Raw genomic sequence first — 13,103 nt, forward strand, 5'->3', positions numbered from 1 at the left:
ATCGGACAACTGTTTTACAACTCCATCTAACTTGAGAGCAATTGTACCTTTTCCTTTTGCTGGACATTTTGCATCATTGCCGACTCCTACCAAGATGTCATTCCCTACCAGATGTAGAGAGGTATACCAATCCTTCCGACTGGTCATGTGGCGTGATGCACCACTGTCAATAATCCAAGGTTCATCTGCAGGTACATGAACTGCCTCCGTGCAAATCTCCTCAATTGCTACGAACAGCTCTACTGGTACTGCCTGCGCGCTATTGCTGGACTCCTTCTTTACTCTGTTCTTCTCATCTGCAATCATCTTCCAGCACTCATTCTGCTTGTGCCCTGCCTTGTTGCAATAGAAGCACTTGATCTTCTTCTTTCTCTTTTTATCATCAGAAGAAGATGGGTTACCATAGTCCTTACCCTTACCTTTCTTTGATGCAGTCGAGAAAGCCGAATCTTCTCCAGTCCTCGTCTTTGACGCATCTCCTCCCCCAGAGGCATTGCGCTGAAATCCTCAAAGTTGAGGGGCAGATTTCTATTCTGTGTATTCAGCGCCGTAATAAGACCATCGTACTTTGGTGGGAGAATCCGTATGCACCTTTGTGCTAGATTCTCGCTGGTGATGGTGATGCCAATCGCAATCATCTGATCGCGTAGATTCTTCATCCTGGTGATGAACTTCTCTGCCATAGACAGTTTTTCATTCGCGAGTTGAGTCTCCAGATTTTGAATCCGCGTCTGATTCGTGGTCTCGTACTAATTTTTCAAGACCGTCCATGCCTCCTCCGCTGTGGTGAGATGTTGAATTAACGCCATAACAGAATCACTTACACTGCAGACAATAGAGCATAGCACATCTGAATTTCTTATTGTCCATGTGAGAATCTGATCCGTAGTTGGTACTATCTGTTGTCCTGCATCGGTCTCGCAACCGGCTTCATGCCCACCCCAGTAGCTGTATCCCAAAGCTCATATGTGCTTAGGATGGTCTTCATCTTGAACTTCCAAAGTGGATAGTTAGTGCCGTTCAACTTTTCGCTTTTGCCAAACGGTGGGATTCGCAATCTTGCGGGCTGGGCCATCTCTCACAATCTGCTCGCAAACCGAAACACACTACCAAATCTTCTTGCTAGAGCCCAAGCTCTGATACCATGTAAGAAAACAATACAACGTCTATGCTCAATAGATAACAGGATCTCGTATGCAAGAGAGAAAAGCAAATAGTATGGAGAATAAAAAATTTGGTTACTGTAAAACTGATACAATAGATGGTGCTGCCTCCCAACCATGCGCTCTTGTGTGCAAAGCTTTGATGGCATGCTGGATACAGTAGAGGATGGAGGCTAGATGCTAAGGAATCAGGGTTGCTGTAGCCAGTGATGATGATGGGCTTCACGGGCTTGCTCTTATATAGCCACCACCCAGTCGTAGTCGGTTAGACCCAATTGGGAGACCGACCCAGTCGGCCCAAAACAACTGACTAGAAATTGGTCCCGAAATAGGCTATCGACCACACGTTAGAACCGTGGCATAGAATAGAGCAACTCACCTACAGTTTACGTTCAGCCCAAAGCCATCCGGGATCATCTGGGGCTGCAAACGGGCCCTGCAACTCGAGCGTGGGCTGCCTCGGGAAATGCTCCGTCTACCCTCAGTGCGGTTAGTCATGGGATGCCTTCCCGCACTTGCATATAGCCTAGTTGGCAGTGTGCCAACTCTATTTGAAGCCATCCAGCCATCAGGCCACACATGGCCCCCATCTCGTGTCCAAACCAGGACCTACTAGATAACCGAGCTACTCAAATGCCTTCTCCTAATATGGGGGGCTTACACGTAGAGATAGCTAGTTCCCGTGTAGTTACACGAGAGTGGAGCATTGATATCTAACACCCTTAACCTAACCTTATGGGGCTCTCATGCATATATTCACAATTATGTTCAATACAACTTAGTGTATAGGTAGCTATATCATGTGCACTCCTCTCTCTCTCTCTCTCTCTCTCTCTCTCTCTCTCTCTCTCTCTCTCTCCCCACTTTATTAGTATAATAGCCTATGGTTGTTAGCTATTACATTTTGTAGATGTATCTTTATTTATATATCTTCATAAGATCTAGAATATATCCAATACTACAAATTAAATTTTTTATATAACAAGTAGAGAACAAAAGAAGGAAAAACAAAATTATGAGTAAATGAGAAATTTATACTTATATTTATTTTAATATTATATTATATTTATATTTATATAAAAAAACTAAACTAAACAATGTAACTAAGAGTAGATGAACTCCAAAATTTGCGATTATTGATGCACAATTAAAGTAGTGAACTTGAATCACTACATGGATGTGAATCATATCTCCAAGCATTTCTCTAGAATGGGAGCAAGAGTGATCTCCCAAGTTGTAGGTAATGAATCATGTATATTTTATTTTCAAGAGATAATAAAATAGACATATCTCAAAACTTGGGAGTTTTCTCCCAATCACCACGCTCCAAAAACGCCAAAAGAGATAATTCACAGTCCTAGTAGTAGCGATGAAGAGCATTAGAGATGCAATGCTAGGGTATGGAAAGGCCCACATGGTGGGTTACCTCACTCTCCTTCCATAATCTCTATTACATTCATTAACTTCCAGTCCTCTTCCAGTCACTCAAATACACTGGATATTGGAGCATTTGACACTTCCAAGACCACAATGAACTCTCTCCCTCTCCCTCTTTCTCTCATGACTCAATTGTGGTCCACTTGATCTCACCATGCTAGGTGTAGGAGCTACGATCTACAATCTTGCCGAATGAAGACCCTCGCAACTCTCACAAGCGACACTTGCAAAAACCCCTATGAAAACCACAAAGATAAGAACATTTCTATTATTTTGAAATAAAAGAAATTAATTTCATATTATAAGGTGGTACTTTTATGGATCTACAAAGAATAAATTGGGGATAAAAGAGTCTTATGAAAATTTTATTGAAACTTTGATGAGTAGAATTTCTTGAGGGTTTGGTGGATGAATGAATGGTTGTCATTGTTCAACCTGAACCCCTCATGAAAGTTTAAAATTAAGAAAAGTAGCATGGCCAAAAAAGCAAGTGGCTAAGTTAGAATACGTATTTGACTTTGCAAGTCAAATTAGAATGGCTAATGCATAAAGACTAATTACATGTGAGGTGAACTAGTAAAGTTTTCACCAACTTTAATTTTATGTATTACCATTCTCAAATTGAGTCTTGCTATACCAATAGGCTTTTGGGATTTATGGAAAGATATATAGGATGGGAGCTCTAATGGAATTCATGTTTAGAACAATACTTTTGACAATGGGAAATTGATATGCAATCTAATAAGGATTGATGTTTCATGAACGTAGGTTTCTTGCTTAGTGGACCATGAAGGGTTTGGAAATTAGAGATCTCTTCAAGAAGGCTCTTCTAATGAATGGTCACGTCAACTTTACATAAAAAATAAAATCCATTATGAATCCAATAGGACATGTATCCATCTGATGGCACGTTGGAACTCCTTGGCTAAGCCTACATTACCCATAGAGTTTGCCACTTTTCTCTAGATCTAGTTTTAAGCATCCTCAAAAAAATGTCAAAGGGTACTTTAAACTCTTGAATAGCTCGAGTAAGAAACTATCCACTATAATGCAAAAACATCCACCTGGAAAGTTCAATGATTTTGGTCTCAAGGTCTGGGCTAAGTTGAGATTTAATCTGAGCCGTCCAATCTGGCCGCTTTCAGAATGGGAATGAAGCCTTGATTTTGACAAGCCGCCAAAGTCTGGGTGGCCCACCATGCAATCCGAGGCGGCTTCCGGGCACCCCAAGGCCCTCCCCCGAGTGCCCACTACCTCCCCCAATTTGTGGTCCTAGCAAATTTGCTCAGTGATCATAACTATGCCCGAAAATACTGGATCGCGGCCGTATAAAGCTCAAAATGGACTTATCCCGGTATATGGTTGGACCTGTTGATCCGTACGCAATGCATGCTAGAATCTTGTCCCATCTTCGTTCTTCCTTTCTGTCAAGCCATTATCTTGCGGGTGATACTTGCGATTTCATGCTTGAACCTTGATCTGATTGAGGGAAGGTCCGACTTTGTGCCAGGCTACCAAAACCAGGCCGTGGCTGGATGGTATTGTTGATCGAGTGACACAGATGACAAACACAAAGGTGCCTTTCAATTAATTGTCGCATTTTTGGCCAGTGATGACCAAATAGTGGGTGAGCATAAAACGGGTTGACCACCAACTACACAGTTTGGCATTGCTTTCTGGGCTAACTAGGGACAACAAATTACGGTCAATTATGTAACGGTTCTAGAGTAGGGCAGGAGGGATGACATGGGAGAGGGGAGGGGAGTAGGCTAGTCTCCCGTCGTGTACATTAACATGCATTCTTATTGGGCAGGGGTCCTCAACGCAGGCGCTTGGGCCAGCTACTCTGCCTGCGATCTCTCCCCCGCCTTGTGGGCCTGGGAGTGAAGTCAGTGATTTGGTCACGATTTGACCAAATGCACAAAACCTTTTGACTTGAGACCCCAGCTTGGGATCAAGCTTTTGTCAAAGCTTTGGCGCCGGTTAAGGTCTCCATCATGATCTCAGAAGAAAAGGAGTTTGGGTCGACAACCATCACCCTATCAGACTCCATGTTGCATGAGAATTGAAGTTGTTAACACGGGGGTTAACGGGGCTGTGCCAATGTCCCAACACCCCTATGGTAGCAATGGGAAACACACAGGCTTTAGGAAGTGTGGAATGGGTGCTATGTCTCCCATTTCCTCCTATGTGAAGCCATGGTACAAAGAGAGTAGAAAGACCCCAAGTTTAGAGGATCCGTGGAGGATGTTAGATACAATTCGGTTTTATTATGCCTTACTTGAGGATGTGGGATTAGAGATGCCTTTTTTGTATTCTGAGAGCCTCAAACACGAGGGTGCAATTGGATATGGAGGCAGCTTTTTTTTAAAAAAGAGGACTTATTTTAAGTATGAAAAAAGCCCCTATGGTGACATGTTGCTGTGCTCGGTCTATCCCAGTCTCTTGTGGTTGTACCACCTTCTGTTGCCTGATTTGCCTCAATAGGGTCTCTTTGTGCTGTCGCATCTCAATGAAGTAGAGGCCAACGTACACATAGTCATGGAATTGGATCAATATCCTCGGATCTCATAATAGACTGGGCTTTGTCTCCACCGTGCATAACCTACAGATCTGTTGCCCTCTGGGTGTGCCTGTAGCTCCCCCTGCCTTGATCCTTAGCTGACAAAACGAGACTCACATCTGCCCAACGGCAATCTTCAATGCATGTGAAACTCCTCCTTCCTTTAGGTATTGGGGTCTAATGATCATTCCATCCTCTGATACTCTCAAGAAGTGTTCATAGTAGAGTTGGATCTTGGTGGGGAACTCTTGGTCCCCCAAGTTCGTTAGCTATGGAGCTAGAGTAGATCCAACCATATGATAAGGTTGATCTCATCTCGTGGGATCAGCAAGATTGTGCGTCCAAGCTGTACTAAAAGGGGGTAGTCGGTCCATTTGAATACCCCTGATTGGCGAACCACTTGGATACACGTGCGTACCATGCTAGGCTAACACCCTCTATTTGCTAGTCTCCTAGATGACTCTAGTGCCAACCTTGGTAAGAGAGAGAGAGAGAGAGAGAGAGAGAGAGAGAGAGATGTATTAACATCCGCGGGAGGCCTCGCGGGCCTATGGGACAAAAGTGCGTAAACAAAGTAAACTCATACAACCCATAGTGGGCTGGGGCGAAGGGCTCGCTAAGGCCCTCGCTGAGTACTAGAAAACACATAAACTGAAATACTAATGTAGTACATCATATCAAGTCAAGCCAGAAAAGCCAAATAGTGTGTAACATGAGTGGGGCATGTCAGGCGCTCAGGGCTAATGCTCCAAGAACATGATCTGGCTCCATGTATCCAGGCTCCTTGATGGCAATCCTCAGTGCATGTGAGACTCCTCTGTCCTCAAGATACTGGGGTCTAATGATGAGGCCATCCTCCGATACTCTCAAGAAATGGTCATAGTAGAGCTGGGTCTTGGTGGGGAAATCCTGGTCCCCCCTTTAAGTCTGAAGTGTGTGAAGCTGGAGGAGGTCTAACCGTATGATGCAGTTAATCTCATCTCGCGGAATCAGCTCGGGGGGTGCATCCATGCTATACTGAAAAGGAGGGAGCCTATCCATTTGAATGCCATGACTGGCGTACCAAGCAGAGACGCGTGCATACCATGCTGTATCAAACCCACTCTCTGCCAGTCGGATAGAGGAATCCAATGCCAGTCTCTATAGCCTCTCACGAGGTAGATCCCAGACTCTATGGAGGAAGGTCACTGTCTAAAAGGTGGCATCGATCTGAAGAGGGGTCATAGCAAACTCTGCCTGTACTATCTAATGGGGGATTGAGGGCTTACTACGAATCATCCTAGATCCCGTGATTATCTGTAGCCGCTCAAATCTCTTCCACTTTGCTGCTGAAATATCACACCCCTAGAACGATGCTGCATACATGGTAGTTGGTCTCACTAGGGTGTCGAAAAGCCAGCACTTCGTCAGTGGGTCTTGGAAGTGCGCCTGGAAACAGTGTCGCTCTAAACGGGCCAGAGCACCATATCCTCGTGTGAGGCGTGCTCGGGCTGCGTGGATCATCGTGAAAGCTGGCCCAGTGAAAACTGCACCCAAGTATGTGTAGGAGTGCACAATCTCTACTGGCTGACCTCGGTAAGTGAAGCTATGTCGATGGAGCACTGGGTATGAGGTGTTGAAGTTCATAACCATGGTCTTCCCAAGGTTAACTGTCAGATCTCTCTCTGTGCAAAACTCCTCGAGGGCCTCCAGATGTCTCTGTAAACCCTTTGCTAAGGACAACAAGAGGACTATGTCATCCGCATATAGTAGTATTGGTACCAACAAATCAGCTAGCGGTGACCCCTCGCCTCCCAGGCGGTCTATGAAGGATGTGATCTCATCAATGTAGAGGCCGAAGAGAGTCGGTGAGAGAGGGCATCCCTGTTTCACCCCAATTGTGCTCCCCAAATCAGAACCTCTGGGATGTGCATCTCCTGGAGTCTCCTGATCATGCAGGATCGTGGGACAGTATCGAAAGCCTTCCGAAAGTCTACAAAGCAGGCATAGACTTTTTAACGCCTCGACCTCGCCTCCTCAATGATAGCCCTCAGTGTGAAGATGTGGTCTAGGGTGGAATGCTGTCTCCGAAATCCTGCTTGTCCTAGGGCACGCTGCCCATGTGCCTCTGTGTGACTGCTGATCTCTCTCTCTAGTATAGATCCATAGATCTTGGCGAGAGTGTGGCTAATCATGAGAGTGCAGTAATTCTTTGTGTCCATGGGGTCACTTGCCTTGTGTATTGGGACGATGGTGGTAGTGCTCTAGGAGGGTGGAAAGCCGTGGTTGAACATCTGTACTAGGATCGGGGCCAAAACCTCGTGCCCGTGTGCGAAATACTCCGTCCGTAGCCCCTCATGATCCTGTGCTCTCCGGTTATGTAGCCGACGGAGTGCCGCCCACACATTCTGTGTAGTGAACAAGTGACAAGTGGCGGGTGCGGACATATCAGGTGGTGCTTGCATCGGAATATCATAGAGAGAGCCTGCGTATGTGTGGCAAACACTCGGGTCCGTGATGGGGATAGAGAGAGAGTTTATTAAAAGTCTTGGAAAGAGGGAAGGGTCTATGAGACTCAAAGAACCTAAGACAATGAGCTGAAAGTGTGGAGCCTCTAAGAGGGCATCAACACCCAAGACGGATATAACATAGCTATAATCATAAAGACAACAATATGCAAACTGAAGATGGGGGCTGTGATGTGGCAGCATTGTGATCATCTGGAAGCGGGCAGAGGGGGCAAACCTAAGAGGGAGCCAATGATGTATGAGGCTGCGGTGGCAAAAAGCCTATGATAGAGCACTGGCAGCTATCGGTATGTATGGTCTGCTGTGGTTTCCTAATGAAGGCCCTGCATTAGACAACTACCACTGTTACTGCCATCGGCCCTGCCTCTGATCCAGTGAGCATGGAGGAAAGATCCCCAAGTTTGATCTATGCCTCAACTTGCTGGTGAGTATGTCATGTCTCTCGCTCTAGTCCTCAGATCTGCCGTCTTCTTGAGGCTTGCTGGTCCGTGCTGTTTGGCTGGAAAAACTCAGTGATCATGCTCTGAATGGAGTCTGGCTGTGCCTATGTGCAAATGCTCCCTGTTTCAAACAACCTCATGGGTGAAAGTTGCCAGGCATGTTTGATCAGGGGTCCAAAGCCATCCTTGAAGAGACAGTGATAGTGGTCTCGGATCTCATACTATACAAGGCACCTGAAAGCGAAATGCTCCTCCAACTCAATCTCCTGCCTATCACATAAATTACAGATGTGACCCTCTCTGGGTATGCCCTCAGCCATTCTCAATACAAAGTCCTCGTAAATGAGACGCGGAACTGCCATATCTATATCCTCAAGGAGTGGGGGAGATGGTGTGAGAAGTGCAGCGGTGCTGATCAACTGTGGTGAGAAGATAGCAAAAAAACAGAGAAAACCAAGAGAGACTTGCACAAGGATCTTAGGAAAAGCCCCTCTACTATTGGGGAAAATCTCAGTTGAAGGCTGAGATGCCTCAAGTGGGAGGGAGGGGGCCCTATTTTTATGGTCAACCCGTGCCCAAGAAAACTGACTAGGAGGGAGGTAGGTAGCCGACTAGGGGGGCCGACCGTGGTTTGGGAAAGCCAACCAGGTGGTCAGGTGATGAAGGGTTGGTGGAGGCCTATGTGGCCCGCCAACCTAGGCACCACCTAGGTGCACACGTGCCGCCTGGTGGCAGCCCCAAAACATGGCTGAGATAGGCGCTCCTGCCCCCGTTCCCTCCTGGCTACACTGCAGCACATGGCGGCCCCCTAGCACACTGGAACTGTGGCAAACAGCAACGAGCAGGTCCGAGCAGGAAGTGAGCAGTTGGCGAGCTGATCTGGGCTCCGTATGCCCTCGCATTTGCTCCATACAGGCCTGTGTGCATGCTCGTATGTACAGCCACCATGGTGAACTCCCTCACATGGGGGGGCAGACCCACAACCAATGCCCTCACTCAGTGATGCAGGAGATGCCACCTCTAACACCCCCTCTCAGCTCTTGGATCATGGATCATCTTGAGTGAGATGGAATGATTGCCAAGCAGCTGTTGTGCCAAAGGCTTGGTGAAGAGGTCTGCCTTGTTGTCCTCCGTCTTGTAGTACGTAAGCTGGATCATGTCATCAAGCACCTTCTCCCGGGCATGGTGGTACTGGATCTCAATGTGCTTGTGGTACGAGCATGGAACACTGGATTTCGAGCAAGTGCAATACAACTCTGATTGTCACTGTGGATGACTATGCAAAGCATGCTGTTATTATTTCTTTCTAGGCCGTATGCCTGCAGAAGTATGACTGTACAAGCTGAGGGCTTTTGTTCGAGTTTTGGTACAGCTTACTGTCAGGCTTCTACAGGAGCAAATGGCTAATATGAAAATTTACTCGCATAAGAAGCAGAAACAGGCTGAGGGTCAAGATGACCCTCTTTATGATTCATTTGAAGCCAAGTTGGTTTATGATGTTATGCATGAAGGCTTTAAGGATACTCGTAATGCTTGGAAAGAGTCAATCCCCATAGTTGGACTTATGGTTGAGGTGGATGACATAGTTGATCCCGTGAGGGACTATGCAAAGCATGCTGTTATTATTTTCTTTCCAGGCCGTGTGCCTGCTGTTGCAAAAGTTGGAAATTGGCTGACAAGGACACTTGGTGGTTCTTATGTTTGCAAGGTCCATTATGCAGCGTGAGGCTTTTTTGACGTTATTATGACAGATGAGGAGCATAAGCAAATGCTATTGGAGCACTCTCCTCTGTTTTTTGGACAGCAAATGGTCCATGTCCTTCCATGGTCACCGACCAAGGATTATCAAGCCCTTATCAGGTATCGCTGCCCAGTTTGGGTGGAAGTGGTTGATGTTCCGCGGTGTTTGGCTTCCCTCTTTCCAAAATTGCAGCTTCTTTGGGCAAAGTGGTCTGTCCTCTGAGACCAAGTGGGAATTCAAGTCAATTTTGCATATTGTGGGATACTGATAATCCTACACCTGAATCTTATTCTGTTATCGTCAACAATGTAGCTATGGGAAGTGCATTCTACAAGCTTAAGTGGGGTTTGTTTGCAGGTGAATGCAAAAAATTTGGGCATATGGATTTGCAATGTCCTTTGCGAGTGCAAAAGATGCCACAAGATGCTATGCCCGCACATATGCAAGACAAGGATATGGGTGGCTTTTCTATGATTAAAAACAAAGGCAATAAACATGCTTATGTTGCACAAGATAAAAGCAAAGCGCCTCTTGTTTCTAATGGGGATACTCCCACTTCTTTGCCTTCCACCTCTCAATCTAAAGGCAAAGAAAAGACTCTACAAGAAGTCTGGCAGACTGTGCGCAAGATTGTCACAGCTGGAAGACCATTACCTCCACGCACATGGAATGGCACTGCATCTAATGGCCATACTCCTGAAGAAAATTCAGGTGTTGCCAGTTGCACTCTTTTTCCTGAAGGGGATGTGGTGGGTTTGCTCTCCTCTCATTAGGCACCTTTTGTCACCTCAAGGTAGAGGTTCTGACCCTGAGGTGGATACATGGTTGACACGTACGATACCGTTCGATACGTACCGTTCGATATTAGTGCGGTACTAAACGAACTAAAAAATCTTAGGTGTACGTCCTATGGTACGTTCGATACCCAAAAAAAAGACAGAGATTTTAGAGTTTTGGAGTAGGTAGTTGTACAAGCTTTAAAACTTGTACAAACATGTTATATAGGTACTTGATGGAGATAAAGAGGGAGAGAGATGAAGATGCTTGACGCAGCTTGAGCCTCGTCACTTGTTGGAGATGGAGAGGGGAGAGTAGAGACTCGAAGTCGGAGGTAGATGCATAGTGTGAGATCATAGTTTGGCAGAACCACCACCAATAACAAAACCAGCCATCCAAAACAAACAAACGCACCACAAAACAAACAAACAAACAAACGCACCACAAAACAAACAAACAAACAAACCACCCCACAAAAATTTAAAAATTTATTTATTATTAAAAAAAAAACCCTATGGGTCGTACGGAACCGTACGGGACGTTTCGTATGTCGAACGATGGCAACCATGGGTGGATATGCAGACTTGAGTTGGCTTTGCTTTCAATGTACATAAACTATAAATATGGTATCACAAATCAAATGTTTGACACTCAATGTACAGGGTTTGTGTGATGCTAGAAAATGGAAGATAGTCTGGGTGTATCTCAACCATTTGCAGCCTGACATAGTGGCTTTACAAGGGCATAACCAGCACATGTACGCTGGACAGCATGGTCATTTTGCTTGTTATGATATTTTTTATGCTGGACAGCATTCCTTTTCAGGAGTGGTCTTTTTAGTGAAGCATGAATCTTCAGCCCACTGTTGCCTTCGATTATGCACAAGGCAGATGGATGGTTGTGCAGTGTCTTATACAAGGAGAAATCTTTGAATTTGCCTTAGTATATGCATCTCAATCCGCAGCGGGGAGTACCAATCCCAACTCCCAGATACGACCTCCTGCGAACTCCCTCCCCTCCCTCGCTCCCGTCTACCCCCCCCTCGCGCTGCGCGGCCCTCCCCTCCACCTCCTCCCTCACCACCGCCTCCCGCGCGGCCCTCCGCCCCCCTCTCCTCCCCCTCCGCCCGTCGCTCCGCTCCTTCCCTCTCCATGCTCCGCTTGCCCCCGCTTCCCCGCTCCGCTCCTCCCCTCTCCACCCGTCGCTCCCCCCCGCTCCGCTCCTCCCCTCTCCTCTCCGCTCCTCCCCTCTCCGCACTCAGCTCCCCCACCTGCCTCCCCCCCCTTGCGTTGTGCTACCACCCCCCCCGCCCCCTCCTGCCTCCCCCGCTACGGCGCAACGCTGCACCCCCCCTCCCCCCCCTTCCTCGCCTCTCCTCCCCACCCCCTCTCGTGCGGAGCTGCCACACCTCCCCTTTCCCCCTTCCTCTCACCCTCCCTGCGCTGCGTTGCCCCCCCCCTTCTTTCTCCTCCGCCTTCCTTCGCCACCCGCCCCTTCGTCACCACCTCTCTCCCCCCCCCCTTCCCCGTACCTCTCCATCCCTCCCTCTTCCCTCCCCCGCCTCAATCCCCCATCCTCGCCTCTTTCGTTTCCTTCTCTTTCCCCTGACTTTGGAGCGTTCGCAGTTAGTCAGTGTGGTATGACGGCCATGTGCCCGGAACCGGTGGCCCAGACGGACCCCCCCCTCCATCAGCCTATCGCGTAACACTGACAGAGCACCAGGTCTCCTTGGTGAAGCAGGCCGCCACGGACTTTTCCCAGACATTCGTTTATGGGAGAGTCATTGGCTACTCCCCTTCACGAGCAGACATCAGGGACTGGTTGCAGTCCACCCTCTACCTTGAGGACAGCCACATTGAGGAGGTTGCACTCATGGGACGTGGTATCTTTTGGCTCAAGCTCTCCTCAGCGCAGGCTGCGAGCGATATGGTCAAGCGATTCCCTACCTTTGTGGGTGGGAAGATCATCCTCATGGTCCCATGGTATAGGGGTTTCAGTGTAGCGGACTTCGATGCCCGCTTTCGCATTCCTCGCCATCCAGTTACCCTCATCTTCCCAGGTCTTGCAACCGAGCTTCGACCGATCATCAAGGACCTGGGGGCGCACTTTGGTTGGCCTATGCAGGACACCTACGTTGATGCGGTGGCAGCCCAAGGGGTGCCACGTGTCAAAGTGGCAGTCCTCAATCCGCAGAGCATCCCCTCGGAGTTCGAGATCGAGACGGACACAGGTGTGGTGACGCAGCGCATTCTGGTCACTGGTCGCCCAAATCAGTGTCTGAGATGCCATGGCTTCGGGCACCAGGCACGCTCTTGTCCTCGCTTCACGGGTACAGAACCTCAGAAGGCCCCCATTCAGGCAACTCAAGATCCCCCCCACCAGTCAGCGACACCCCCTCCCGAAGGGGAAGGTTGGACGGAGGTCAAAAGAAAACGGAAGGGAAACAAAGCAGGACCAAAAAAGCCTTCCCATCTA

The 13,103-nt window shown here is 47.7% G+C and overlaps 1 protein-coding gene across 6 annotated transcripts in view; it reads left to right on the forward strand.

Moving 5' to 3' along the window:
• The first annotated feature begins 3,883 nt into the window (after window positions 1-3,883).
• The window catches only part of LOC147890804 (histone-lysine N-methyltransferase CLF-like), a 97,544-nt gene continuing 88,324 nt past the window's right edge, over window positions 3,884-13,103 (forward strand). For 2 of the 6 annotated variants that reach the window (XM_087389354.1, XM_087389356.1), the window contains exon 1: window positions 3,974-4,176. The gene's annotated coding sequence lies outside the window, so the exon portion shown is untranslated. The other 4 variants (XM_087389355.1, XM_087389358.1, XM_087389359.1 and 1 more) reach the window with 4 other exon arrangements.

Source organism: Dipteris shenzhenensis, chromosome 18, assembly GCF_047967505.1.
Source record: "Dipteris shenzhenensis isolate YYH24624 ecotype China chromosome 18, Dip_SZ_1.0, whole genome shotgun sequence".
NCBI classification, from domain to species: Eukaryota; Viridiplantae; Streptophyta; class Polypodiopsida; order Gleicheniales; family Dipteridaceae; genus Dipteris; species Dipteris shenzhenensis.